Source organism: Otolemur garnettii, unplaced genomic scaffold (assembly GCF_000181295.1).
Source record: "Otolemur garnettii isolate 467f Iridium unplaced genomic scaffold, OtoGar3 scaffold00049, whole genome shotgun sequence".
Lineage (NCBI taxonomy): Eukaryota > Metazoa > Chordata > Mammalia > Primates > Galagidae > Otolemur > Otolemur garnettii.
Window position 1 is genome coordinate 4,543,360 of NW_003852444.1, and position 12,740 is coordinate 4,556,099.

The 12,740-nt window shown below is 44.6% G+C and overlaps 1 long non-coding RNA gene across 1 annotated transcript in view; it reads left to right on the forward strand.

Moving 5' to 3' along the window:
• The window catches only part of LOC111725852, a 25,280-nt gene extending 14,058 nt beyond the window's left edge, over positions 1 to 11,222 (forward strand). Inside the window, exons 2-3 of the long non-coding RNA XR_002773810.1 lie at positions 10,617 to 10,651; positions 11,195 to 11,222. This is a non-coding gene — a long non-coding RNA (uncharacterized LOC111725852). The remainder of the gene's footprint in view (positions 1 to 10,616; positions 10,652 to 11,194) is intronic.
• The last annotated feature ends 1,518 nt before the right edge of the window (positions 11,223 to 12,740 follow it).

Below are 12,740 nucleotides of genomic sequence, written 5' to 3' on the forward strand. Positions count from 1 at the left end.
CTGAGGCAAGAGGACCACTTGAACATAAGAGTTTGAGGTTGCTGTGAGCTATGATGCCAGAGCACTCTACCAAAGGTGACAAATTGAGACTCTGTCTCAAAAAAAAAAAAAAAAGGATAATACATCTGAATGTAAGAGCGATTTTCCTGACTCAGCCTCCCAAGTAGCTGGGACTACAGACGCCCACCACAACACCCGGCTATTTTTTTGTTGCAGTTTGGCTGGGGCCAGGTTTGAACCCACCACCTTTGGTATATGGGGCCGGCGCCCTACTCACTGAGCCACAGGTGCTTCCCTGTACAACTCTTAAGAGAAAATATAGGATTAAATATTTGTGATACTGAATTAGGCAGTGGTTTCTTAGATACACACCAAAATCACAGGCAACAAAAGAATAAAATAGACAAAGTGTACTTTATCAAATTGAAAACTTTCAGGTTTCAAAGGACACCCTCAAGAAAGTAAAAAGACCCTAATAAATGCAAACATTGTAATCCAATTCTTTGTACCCTCAATTAATCTGAAATAATTAAAAAAAGAAAGTAAAAAGACAGCTTACATATGGGAGGAAATATCTGCAAATCATATGTATGATAAGGGATATATGAAGATTCCTTATAACCCAACAGTGTAAAGACATGGCCTGATTAGAAAAACAGGAGAAGGGTCTAAAGAGGTATTTCTCCAAAGAAGGTTTACAAATGGCCATTAATTACAGCATCATCAAGAACTCTCAGTTTCTTAGTTATTATGAAAATGCGAATCAAAACCCCATGAGATATCACTTCATGCCCACTAGGATGGCTATAATTAAAAAGATGGGGAATAATAAGTGTTAGTAAATTTATGGAGAAATTTGAACCTGGTGTCATAGCTCACAGCAACCTCAAACTCTTGGGCTCAAGTGATCCTTTTGTCTCAGACTCCTGAGTAGTTGAGACTATAGGCACCTGCCACGATGCCCAGTTAGTTTTTCTACTTTTAATTTAATTTAATTTATTTAAGACAGAGTCTTACTATGTTGCCCTTGGTAGAGTGCTGTGGCACCACAGCTTACAGCAACCTCAAACTCTTGGGCTTATGCAATTCTCTTGCCTCAGTCTTTCAAGTAGCTGGGATTATAGGTGCCCACCACAATACCCAGTTATTTTTTGTTGCAGTTGTCATTGTTGTTTAGCTGGCTTGGACTGGGTTTGAACCCACCAACTTTGGTATATGTGGCTGGCACCATAACCACTGTGCTACGGGTGCCAAGCTTAGTTTTTCTATTTTTAGTAAAGACAGAGTCTTACTCTTGCACAGGCTGGTCTTGAATTCCTTAGCTCAAGCAATCCACCTGCCTCAGCTTCCCAAAGTGCTAGGATCATAGGGGTGAGCCACCATGCCCAGCTAGAAAATGTTCTAAAATTAAATTGTGGTGATGGTTGTACAACTCTGAATATATTAAAAACCACTAAATCAAAAAATTGAAAAAAGTACCCAAATCACTGAACTGTAAAAGAACAGAACAGAAAGAGGACCTAGCTATAATAATAAAATGCTCTTCAATCCTTTCACATAAATAATAAAATACACAATGCTCAAAGATGACCAAAAAATGTGTCTGAAGTAGTTTAGAGTAAACCTTTACAGATGACCTGGCATGTTGGGTTGAGTTTGCTTTAAAATGTTCCATAGAGCTCTCCTTGTGAAATAACCTTGGCTAGGGCCTGGCAGGAGCACAATGGGGAAACCGCTGATAATTGTTGAGGCTGGGCATGGGTACATGGGCATTCATTCATTCTACTGCTCTAATTTGTGAATGTTAAAATCTTTTTTTCCATAATAAAAGAATGATAAAGCGTCTGTAGTTCAGTAGTTATTTTGCGTGCTTCTGTTTGGGGAGCTCTGGAAGGAGTGTGGTGCCTGTGGCCTGCATGTGGCTGTCACTAGGTGTGTGTATCTCTGAGGACGAGGGCGGGGAGGGTTAACCTGGAGGGGCGGCCCTTAAATAAAGACATCTTTGCCGATGTCTTACCTTGTCAGAGCTGTGTAACTGGGGGCCTTACAATAACGGAAATTTATTCTCTCACAGTTCTGGCGGTCAGAAGTCTGAAATCAAGGTGCCTGCAGGACCAGCCTTTCTCTGCAGGCTCCAGGGAGGGCCCTTCCTTGCCGCTTCTGGCTAGTGGTGTCACCATAGTCCTGAGTGATCCCTGGATTGTAGACACAGCCCTCCAATCTCTGCCCCTGTCATGACAGGGCATACTCCCTGTATCTCTTCACATTGCCTCCTTCTGTGTGGGTTGTGTGTCTCGGTCTCTGTTTTCTGTTCTTATAAGGACCTCAGTCATATTGGATTCGGGCCTGCCCTAGTTGGATATGACCTCATTTTAAATTGATCATATCTCTAAAGACTCTATTTCCAAATAAGGTCTCGTTTACAGGAAGTGGGGGTTGGGGCTCTGACATATCTTTTAGGGGGACATAGTTCAACCCCCAAAAGGGTGCAAGGCAGACTAAGCAGACAAATGAAACAGATTCTTAGTGTACCTCTGATTAGCTGAATCTCTAGCTGTCCCATAGGCGGGCTGGTGGCTACAAGGTTTACAGTGATTAGATGTGACTGCAGGCATCCCTTACTGGCCAACACTGTCCTTTCCAAACTGTGACAAGCCTCTTCTGGAACCCATTTTCCACACCACGTCTTGTCTGATGGATGACACATCTAGACTTTTCCGGTCTATCAACTCTTTTCACCACAAAGTTCTTGGAGATAATTCTAACGAGTATTCACTTAAGATGTTTCAGAAAAGGTTAGTTACTCTTTCACACAGACAAGCACATTACTTTTAAGAGTTTATCTTTTGAGCTGGCTGCTGAAGTTATTTTAGACTCTACAGTTAAATTGACCCAGAAATAATTTCTCTTTTGAAATTTCCTCTGAAATGTTATTCTCTCTGATTCTAACTTGAGATTGCATTGTGCTATTCTTTGCTCTTTAATCTTACTCTGGCCTTTGACCAAAAGCAATAAAAACTGACTTCTATATTAGATGGTACTCAAATATATATTTGTGTGTGTATACAATATTCTTCTAGTAAACCAGATGTCTGATAATTGCAATACATTTTCAGACAATCGCTGAAAGAGTTTCATGGAAAAAGTGCAAACTCCTCATACTTCCCAAACTGTGAGGACCATTTACTATTGATCACTTTCCAAAGGACACTGAGGAAGCAGAAGGCAGAGAGGACAGGCTGGCTTTGGGCTCATTCACCTGTGCTTCCTCCACAGTTAGCTTCAACCCGTATTTCAGCTCCACTTGCAATTGATCGAAGTTATTTTCAACTCATTCATTTTCATCTCATTGTTCTCAGGAGAGTGGAAAAGACACTAGTAGGAAGGAGCTGAAATTTTGCAGAGAATAGGGAGGAGGTTAGCATGACCCAAGTGGAGGGAGAGGAGGGCAGGATTAGGGGCAGCTAGAGAGAACTTTGGCTGCTGGTGTGGGGACTTGGATTTGAGCCATTGAGTGTTTCTGAACAGAGATTGGTGAGGCAGGGTGTGGTGTACACCCCTATAATCCCAGCACTTTGGGAGGCTAAGGCAGGAGCATCACCTGGGGCAGGAGTTCAAGGCCAGCCCGGAGAACAGAATGAAACTCCATCTCCACACACACACACACAAAGATATTAATGAGCACCAGAGAAAATATTTTGTTTTTTTTGAGACCAGGCCTCAGTCTGTCCTCCTGGCAGGAGTGCAGCAGTGTGATCATAGCTTACTAGAGTCTTGAACTCCAGAAGCTCTAGTGATCCTCCTGCCTCAGCCTCCTGAGCAGCTGGGACTATAGGCCTGTGCCACCATGCCCAGTAATTTTTTTTTTTTTTTTGAGACAGAGTCTCACTATGTCACCCTCAGTATAGTAGAATGGTGTCACAGCTCACAGCAACCTCAAACTCTTAGGCTTAAGCAATTCTCTTGCCTCAGCCTCCCAAGTAGCTGGGACTACAGGTACCTGCCACAACGCCCAGTTATTTTTTTTTGTTGTTGTTGTTGTAGTACTTGTTGTTTAGCTGGCCGGGGCCGGGTTTGAACCCGACAGCCTTGGTGCATGTGGCCGGCGTAGTAACCACTGTGCTACAGGCACCAAGCCAATGCCCAGTAATTTTTTATTTTTTGCACAGGCAGAGTCTCACCATGTGGACCAGGCTGGTCTTGAACTTCTGGCCTTAAGTGATCCCCCTGCCTTGGCCTCCTTAAGTGTTAGAATTATAGGTGTGAGCCACTGTGCCTAGCCTCTTAGATGAAATCCTGATCCTGGGTCACTGCTAGTGCTTAAGTAGAAGAGAGGTTAAGAGAACAGCAGCATCTAATAGGCTGCTAGTAGTATCATAAGAGCATCCATGTGTTGCTGGGTCTCCTAATAACCTTGTGGCACGGGGTAGAGTCCATGGCATCACAGCTCACTGCAACCTCAAACTCTTGGGCTTAAGGCATTCTCGTGCTTCAGCTTCCCATGTAGCTGGGACTACAGGCACCTGCCACAGCGCCTGGCTACTTTTTGTTGCAGTTGTCATTGTTTAGCTGGCCCAGGCCAGTTTCAAACCTGCCAGCCTCGATATATATGTCTGTTGACCTACTCACTGAGCTATGGTCACTGAGCTGAGGACTCCTTTTCTTTTTTTTTTTTTTTGAGACAGAGCCTCAAGCTGTCCCCCTGGGTAGAGTGCCGTGGCATTACAGCTCACAGCAACCTCCAACTCCTGGGCTCAAGCGAGTCTCCTGCTTCCGCCTCCCAAGTAGCTGGGACCACAGGCGCCCGCCACAACGCCCGGCTATTTTTTGGTTGCAGCCGTCATTGTTGTTTGGCGGGTCTGGGCTGGGGATTCGAAGCCACCACCTTAGGTGTACGTGGCTGGCACCTTAGCCGGTTGAGCTATAGGCGCCGAGCCAGGACTCCTTTTCTTTAAAGCACAGAATCAGAAATAACTATATGCCTCGAGCCCATTGATGGCCCATTTAGACAGGCAATATTAATTGTACAAGACTGGACCGAGGTCCTAGGAACTTTTTATAGCCAGATTGAAAGGAACCATAGACTCTTCCTCTGATGTCCAGCCAGAACCTCCCCTAACCCCTAATAGAGCTAGGCTGATTTTTTTTAAAAAGCTATCCATTAAAAATACTTTCCAAGGAGAGCACATTATTTCGTTTGTTAGTTTGGTTCAGAGTGAGATACCCCTACAAGTCAAAGTTGTCCTTTTTAGCCCTGGGGATGACTGGAGTCTGTTCCTTTTATGTTGTGCTCCCAGTGCAGATGGAAAGAGTCGCCCTTCGTGTGCGTACAGCCTGGCCGGTTATGACGACTGCTGTTCACTCACATTTAAATCACCCTTACCTTCTTTTCTAGCATCTGTTTCTGACCTCTCAGTTATTTTCTCTTTTCTGTTTCCACTGGAATATAGAGTTTCTTTGTGTGTTTTTTCTCTTTTCTTTTTTTTTTTTTTTTGAGACAGAGTCTCACTATGTTGCCCTGGGTAGAGTGCTGTGGCGTCACAGCTCATAGCAACCTCAAACTCTTGGGCTTAAGCAACTCTCTTGCCTCAGCCTTCCAAGTAGCTGGGACTACAGGCACCCGCCACAACACCCAGCTATTTTTTGGTTGCAGTTGTCATTTGTTGTTTAGCTGGCTCGGGCTGGGTTTGAACCCGCCAGCCTCGGTGTATGTGGCTGACACCGTAACCACTGTGCTATGGGTGCCGAGCCCTTTGTGTTTCTTTTAAAAGTAGCGCTTGGGGCCGGGCATGGTAGCACTTGGGGCCGTGCTTGTACTCCTAGCACCCTGGGAGGCTGAGGCGGGTGGATTGCCCTAAACTCAGAGGTTCGAGACCAGCATGAGCCAGAGTGAGACCCCGTCTCTACCAAAAAAAAAAAAAAAAAAAAAAGCCGGGCATTCTGGCAGGTGCCTATAGTCCCAGCTACTTGGGAGGCTGAAGCAAGAGAATCACTTAAACCCAAGAGTTGGAGGTTGCTGTGAGCTATGACTCCAAGGTACTCTACTGAGGGCCACAAAGTGAGACTCTGTCTCAATAAAAAATAAAGAAAGAAAGAAAGTGAAATAAAAAAAAAAAAAAACAACTTCAAACTAAGAAGATTGAAAGCCAGTTGAAAGGAAAATTAAAAGTTGGCTTGGGCGTGTTTACATTGTAACATTTTTGGCTTGTATTGCATCTCCCTATCCTCAGAGGTACAGGGAAGAATAAGTTTTACACATTGCTAAAAACCCGGTGGAGACCGGCTGCCCAGAGAAGGGAAGTTGTGGTGCTGACTCCCAGGCGCTCAGATGCCCCAGGCTCCCTCAGGCCAGGCAGCATCCCGATGAGGCCTCCTTGCTCACCTTAGATCCCTGCTCTGAACCCAGATGAAAGTTTTAGATGGCAGCTCTACCAAGGGGTGTAGTCAACCTGCTCATGCATCTTCTGTTAACTTGGAATATTAGGTGACAATTTACTTTTTATTCTACAGTCTTTATCCCAAGTTCTTGCCACTACCTTTAAGAATTCAGCAGGTTTGCTAGGTGTGGTGGCTCATGCCTGTAATCCCAGCACTCTGGGAGGCCAAGGCGGGTGGATTGCCTGAGCTGAGGAGTTTTAGGACCAGCTTGAGCATGAGCGAGACCCATCTCTAAAAATATAGCCAGCCGTTGTGGTAGGCACCTGTAGTTCCAACTACCTGGGAAGCTGAGGCAAGAGGATGACTTGAGCCCAAGAGTTTGAGGTTACTATGAGCTATGACGCCACGGCACTTTACCCAGGATGCAAAGTGAGACTTTGTCTCAAAAAAAAGAAGGATTAAGCAGGTTCGAGGTGAGTGCCCCTCCAAGTCTGACTGTGGCGTTAGCCTGCCTGAATCACAGCTGTTTCATCACTCTGTGTCTTGCAATGCAATGCAATTTCAACACATGAGAAAACAGAGCCTATCTCAGATGCTTGGTGCCTGCTCTCACGGGACTGCCTGCACCACCTAGAGGATCCTTTCTCTGAAGCAGGTGTCCCCAGGGGTGGGGCCCAGTGCCGGGATGAACAACACTTAACAAAATGTTAATAGCCATGAAAATATTTGAATGTGTATCAGAAAAAATATTATGAGCACATGAAACCCGAGACATGAACTTTCTTTTCAAAAGTTATTGAAGTTGGGGCTTGGCGCCTATAGCTCAACCGGCTAAGGCGCCAGCCACGTACACCTAAGGTGGCGGGTTCGAATCCCCAGCCCGGACCCGCCAAACAACAATGACGGCTGCAACCAAAAAATAGCCGGGTGTTGTGGCGGGCGCCTGTGGTCCCAGCTACTTGGGAGGCGGAGGCAGGAGACTCGCTTGAGCTCAGGAGTTGGAGGTTGCTGTGAGCTGTAATGCCACGGCACTCTGCCCAGGGGGACAGCTTGAGGCTCTGTCTCAAAAAAAAAAAAAAAGTGATTGAAGTTGGCTGGGTGTGGTGGCTCATGCCTATAATCTCAGCACTCTGGGAGGCCGAAGTGGGTGGATTCCTTGAGCTCATGAGTTTGAGACCAGCCTGAGCAAACGTGAGACTCTGTCTCTACTAAAAATAGAAAAGCTGAGGCAAGAGGATCACTTGAGCCCAAGTTAGAGGTTGCTGTGAGCTATGATGCCACAGCATTCTACCCAGGGTGACAGCTTGAGACTCTGTTTTTTTCTGTCTCAAAAAAAAGGTCATCAAGTCATATTTTGAAGCTATTAACTAGGGAAACACAGGAGGCAGAACATGACTGTGGAGAAAACCCTGTGGAGCACGCAGGCCTCGGATCTGTGCCTGACCCGGGAGGCGCTGACACCCACCCCACGCTGGCCGCCCACCCCACCCTCGCCCTCTCTCTCTCTCCTCTCTCCTTTTCCTCCCTTCCTTCTTCCTTCTTCCCTTTCTCTTTTCTCTCCAAGTTCTTCTTCTTCTGTGCCTGTTTCTCCTCCCCTCCCTCCCTCTGAGCTTCTCGGGCAGTGCCCTAGGTTTTAAGAGGAGGAAAGAGGCTGGCATTTGTTGATTGTTAATGATTTGCTAGAAGGTCACAGATACAGTTGGTTTACCTCTCAAATGTGACTGTGCCCACCATCGGGGGTCACCTGGGAGTCTCATTAGAATGCAGATTCTGGGGTGGGGCTGAAATGTTTGCATTTCAAAGAAACTCCAGGTGCTGCTGCTGTTTTGTGGGCCACCCTGGAGTGGCAAGGGTGGGTCCTCTGAGAACAGAGAAATATATTTTTAGGAAGAGGATGAGTTCTAGACCCACTTCTTTCACCTGCAGTAAAACCAGTGTGATTATTAAGACAGCAATACAAGGGACTTTACCTAATAAATGCAATCAGCGTAACCTGGTTTCTCATACCCTCAATGAATCCCCAACAATTAGAAAAAAAAAAAAAAGAACACAGCAACACAAATGATTCCTTTTTACTGACCAAGGCAGTCTGTAATGAAAACTCGGTTGTTGCCAGGGTGCTACCGAGGGCACCAACCACACAAAGGGAATGTGTAACCCAATATTGTGCGGAACTCAGGAGCTTGGGTGGGAAGGGTTCTGCTTCCTTAACTCAGGTGACAGGCTGGCACCATGTCTAGTTATGCAAACCATGTCCAGTTTGGCCATTTGTGGCAGCTGCAGAGCCATTTCTCTGTGAGGGAAAATCGGGTTGTTGAACTGCTCAGAATCCATTGGAATGCTCCCACCTACTTGGCGATGAGAAGCAGACCTGCCAACAAGCTCCGCAGGTTACAGTGGCTACAGCATTTAGAAAACAAGCCAACCCTGTGCCACAGGATCCAGACTGAGGTCATATAAAGACAGAGGCCCTTGATCCAGGGCCTTGCTAGTGTAGATGAAATGATTCTTGATGTTTTCTTACCTGCAGAGATCAGCAAGAGGCGCTATTAGGAGGTGCCCCAACTTCACAGTGTCCATTCTGTTAGGGCAGAAAAATTGATGGAAGAGAAAAGGCAAGGCAAAAACATCTTTTCTATTTTAGATTCAGCTAGAGTCAGACACTGAAGCAAAAATCAAGCTCTCCAGCTCACATAAGCGGTCACACGATTGCCGAAGGTTAGTGCTAGAAATGTTCTTGCTGATCATAGAACGTGATGGTGTTTCATTTTTTTTGGGGGGGGGATTGTACCCTGGAATCCTTCCCCTCAAAAACACACATTATCTTCCATACCATTTTCAGGGATTAAAGGATTCTCCAGTGGATCCATGGGTTCTAGGTAACCTTCGATGGAGTATATTCCTTCTTAGAGATGAGAAAGTCAAGGCCCAGAAGGAAGGTGGCTGACCACCGATCTTAGAGCAATGCTGATGGAACTGGTGGAGCAGGAGGGGGGACCACCGTGCTTGTCCCCCGGAAATGTCTCTACATAATTTACTCTTGAAGCCCTGAGAAACAGAAGCATCAAGGGCTTTTTGAAAAAGTTATAACTTTTAACTGAGAGAATCCCAGTATTTAACCAAATAATATTTGAAGAAAAGTAGAGATAGGGGCAGTGCCTGTGGCTCAAAGGAGTAGGGCGCCAGCCCCATATGCCAGAGGTGGCAGGTTCAAACCCAGCCCTGGTTAAAAACTACAAAAAAAAAGAAAGAAAGAAAAGTAGAAATAACTGAGACAGAAACTTCTTGGACTTAGCTTCTATGATATGTTCAAAAGATGTAAGTGAGGAACCTGCTGCTTCTTGGGAGCTGTGCTAAACTGCAGTGCGGGGCGCTTTTTAGGGCAGGTAATAAATTCCTTTCAAAGATTGAATTCACATGCTACTGTGAATTTTCCACATCCCCAATCTCCCACATCCCTGAAAACTACTCAGGCAAGATGCTTCACTCACTCAGAGCTCTCCAGTTGGCGACACATTTTGGGGTTCCATCCCTAATGGATCTCAACACAGTCTAGGTGCTCATTAAATATTTATTTGAATAAATGGGCTTTCTTTAACATTACAATTTTCTGGAGACAATATGTAGGACGCTGGAGAGAGATCAGTACTTACTGTGAAGTCCACTGTGGAAAGCTCTGGTTCCTAGCAAGGGATTTAGAATCTTACAAACACAGTGTTGAACAAAAGAAGCCAGATGCAAAAGAATAAATGCACTATGATTCCATTTATATGAAGAACAGACATGGACCAAATTATGTGTTAGAAGTGGGCATATTGGTTACCTTTGGAGAACGGGGGTTGGTATGTGGAAAGGGAGCTTCTAGGGTGCTGGGTACCCCTGCGAGTTTACCTGATAATTCAGCAAATGATATTCTATGACTCAGCTTCTTTCTGTATATGTGTTATACTTCAGTAAAGATATTTATTTAAAAAATTCACATGCAGAGGCTGAACACTGTGGCTCATACCTACAATTCCAACACCAGACAGGAGGATGGCTTGAGGCTGGGAGTTTGAGACCAGCCTGGGCAGCATAGCGAGACTGTCTTCATCTCTAAAAAAAGAAACTAATAATAAAATAACCTGCCCCCTCCCACACACACAATGAGAGGCGGAAGACAATTTGGGAGTAATATAAGAAGTATTATTATAACTTGCTTTTCTTGACTTTAACTATGATTCCTATGTGTTTTATAGATACCAGCTCACTGAATCCTCTCATAACCCTAAAAGTAAGTACTTATCTTCATTTTATTTTACTTTAGAGTATTACATTATGTTATAAAACATACATATTAAGATTTTAATTTTAGGATGTTTTTAAAAAATAATTTTTAAATGATACATAATTTCCAAAGTTTGGGGCAGGAATAATTTTAGATTCACAGAAAATCTTCAGAGATGGTACAGAGTTACCACATACCCTTCACCCATCTTCCCCTAATGTTAACGTCTTACATAACCATGGCCCATTTGTCAAAACAATATTGAGATATATATATATATATATATATATATTTTTTTTTTTTTTTTAAGTGATAGGGTCTTGCACTATCACCCAGGGTGGAGTATAGTGGTGTGTTCATAGCTCACTGTACTCTCTGACTCTTGGGCTCCAGCCATCCTGCCATCTCAGCCTCCCAGACAGCTGGGACTACAGGCGTGTGCCACCATGTCCAGCTAATATTTTGTTTGTTTGTTTTGTTTTTTTGTCCTTCTCTACTTTATACCCTTTTTCTCTCCTGCCTGCCTGCCCTGTGGCCTTCAAACTTCAGCATCAGACATCACATGTGTGAGGACAACATACACACAGAATCATCTAATCAGTAGTGCCACAACTGCTGAGATCCAGTTTCTGCAACAAATACATACACACACACGCACATGCCCATCCTAGCGGATCTACTGCTCTGATTAAATCCTTATTTGTACCCTTATTCTGTGGCCATCATTCTGTCCTTTTCCCCAGCTACCGTGTCCTTACTTAGAGAGCTTATGGACAAAGGTACTGTAGCAGCCGCAGTGGGAGGTATGCACGGGCTCAGGAAACTGGACTTCTGCTCTCCATGGCTGATCTGGCTGCAGCCACTGGCTCCAGGTCACTATTACCTGTAAATGGTACACATTTGAGATTTCTTTCCCTTTCCTACAACTTTAGCTTCTGTTTGTCTAGACGTCTTAGGTCTCAAGGGAGGAAGGCGTCTATGGGGGACATAGCAGTGTTTCCTTTAAACTGGAAGTTCCGACTGCTGTCTAGCCACTTTGGGCTCCTCGTGCCAGTGAACCAACGAGGTGAGAAGAAGGGAGCTGTTAGCACTCTGGGAGGCCGAGGCGGGTGGATTGCCTGAGCTCAGAAGTTCGAGACCAGCCTGAGCCAGAGAAGGACACCTGTCTCTGAAAATAGCCGAGCGTTGTGGTGGGTGCCTGTAGTCCCAGCTACTCGGTTTGCTGAGGCAAGAGAATTGCTTGAGTCCTGGAGTCTGAGGTTGCTATGAGCTATGATGCCAACTTCGGGGCAACAAAGTGACTCTGTTTCAAAAAAGAAAAAAGAAGGGAACTGTGGGGCTGAGGTAACTGATCCTGATTATCAAGAAGAAATTAGCTGCTACTTCACCAGGTGAGAAAGTGGAGTATGTCTAGAATTTAGGAGATTCCCAGGGCACCTCTTAATACTACCGTGTTTCCCTGAAAATAAGACGCTGTCTTATATTTATTTTTTCTCAAGAAGACACACTAGGGTTTATTTTCAGAGGATGTCTTCTCTCCAGGTGGAAATGCAGTGTGTGGCTATGCAGATATGCTGCATAGCCCTGCCCATCACTAGGTCTTATTATCGGGGTAGGGCTTATATTTAACAAATGCATAGAAATCCTGTTAGGACTTATTTTCTTGGGTATGTCTTATTTTCGGGGAAACACACTACTATGTCCTAGGATAAAAAACTGATGGAAAACAATGACAGTGGAATTCAGGAAGGATTGTTGATATCACAAATGCTTCAGTAAGGAAGGTCTGAGTCACCCCATCAGGCCAGGAATCATGACCAACTGAGGTTCTTGCAGAGGGAACAAGGGGTATAGAATTGGTTGAGGAAAAGGAAGTTAAAAATACCCACTACAATCACGAGACCAACTACATAAAGGAAGACTGTAGTAGTTATAAACATTTCTTCTTACTTTATGAATAATTTTTAGATACAGCATCCAATATTTTTCTTTCCTTCCCCCATTCTCCTATCTAAATGAGATGTACTAATAAGTTAACTTTATATTTCATTATTCAAGTTACAGAAAATCAATGAAAGATAACTAGAAGGGGAAT